Source organism: Octopus bimaculoides, chromosome 20, assembly GCF_001194135.2.
Source record: "Octopus bimaculoides isolate UCB-OBI-ISO-001 chromosome 20, ASM119413v2, whole genome shotgun sequence".
Taxonomy (NCBI): domain Eukaryota; kingdom Metazoa; phylum Mollusca; class Cephalopoda; order Octopoda; family Octopodidae; genus Octopus; species Octopus bimaculoides.
Genome location: NC_069000.1, coordinates 19200700 through 19202040, shown reverse-complemented (window position 1 = coordinate 19202040; position 1341 = coordinate 19200700).

Sequence of the window (1341 nt, the reverse complement as noted above, 5' to 3'; positions counted from 1 at the left end):
GAAAATGGGGAGAGAACTATATTAGAGAGAAGACGAAATAGTAATAGACATAAAAAAGGGGGGGGAAGCGCTGCGGATACAGTGGTAAAGGCAGAATTCTAAAACTTCAAACCAGACTGTACTGGTAAAATTTTACTTAAGTTAATGTGTGTGTGTGTGTGTGCGTGTTTACGAATGTGTGTGTTTGTGTCTGTGTATGTGTGCGTGCGTGTGCATATCTATCTATCTATCTATCTATCTATCTATCTATCTATCTATCTATCTATCTATCTATGTGTGTGTGTGTGTGTGTGTGTGTGTGTATACATTATACGACTTAACTTAGGCAGAGGTACTAATGACCAGTACATATGCGTGTGTGTGTGCGCGCGCGTAATATATTTCGCTTCAAACCCACCACAGAACCTATATATATATATATACCAGGAGAAGGAAAGAACGAAAGAAAGAAAGAAAGATTGAGATGTCCAAACATTATTCATTGTCGGTGCCGTTGATTGCTGCTTGCATTCAAAACTTTCAATTTCTGTGTTCTCCATATATATGAAAATATCAGCCGGAAGAAATGCGAAATGGCGTGGATTTGATTACCATGACCTGACTCACACACTATGGCTTCAGGACCATCCTCGGCGGCGTCGCAATGGACGACTGGGAACTTGGCTGTAGTCTTGAATGGCAGGCGCCTTCTTGGCCAGTCTGTCTGGCATGGCTCTTCTCTATATCAAGCGTTATTCAGATCAACAAATGTTGTCATCTGTAGGCGTCAAACTAATACACTTGCTTGTTGTTCCTACACCGGTCTTTGTTTTTGTTTTTCTATAAATTTGAACTATATACGTGTGTGTGTGTGTGTGTGTGTGTGTGTGTGTGTGTGTGTGTGTGTGTGTGTGTGTGTGTGTGTGTGTGTATGTTTGGTATAGCAAACAGAATAAGTAGAACTTAATGCATGACTATATCATAATATTTTTAATTAACAGAAATTACAAAGCAACTGAAATTCCGAGAGTTTCGTGCATGACAATTGTCAAAATAAATGCCATGCATAAAAATCTCGAAGGCATTTATTATTATTATTATTATTATTATTATTATTATTATTATTATTATTCAGTAGTCTTATTTTTATCACGTACTTTCACTACACTGCCGAGCAGAGCTCTGTGTGCCTTGGGTATGTGCTGTGATGCTCTTATTTTCACTGTATTGAAAGTGTTTTACGTAGGATGTGCGCGGTGTCTAGTATTTTCTGCGTTATATATACTTGTAAACCCTGGTGTTTTTGCTATTTATTTGTCTGAATGTCTTTTTTTAACAGAATAATTTGAATTTTTATTTATT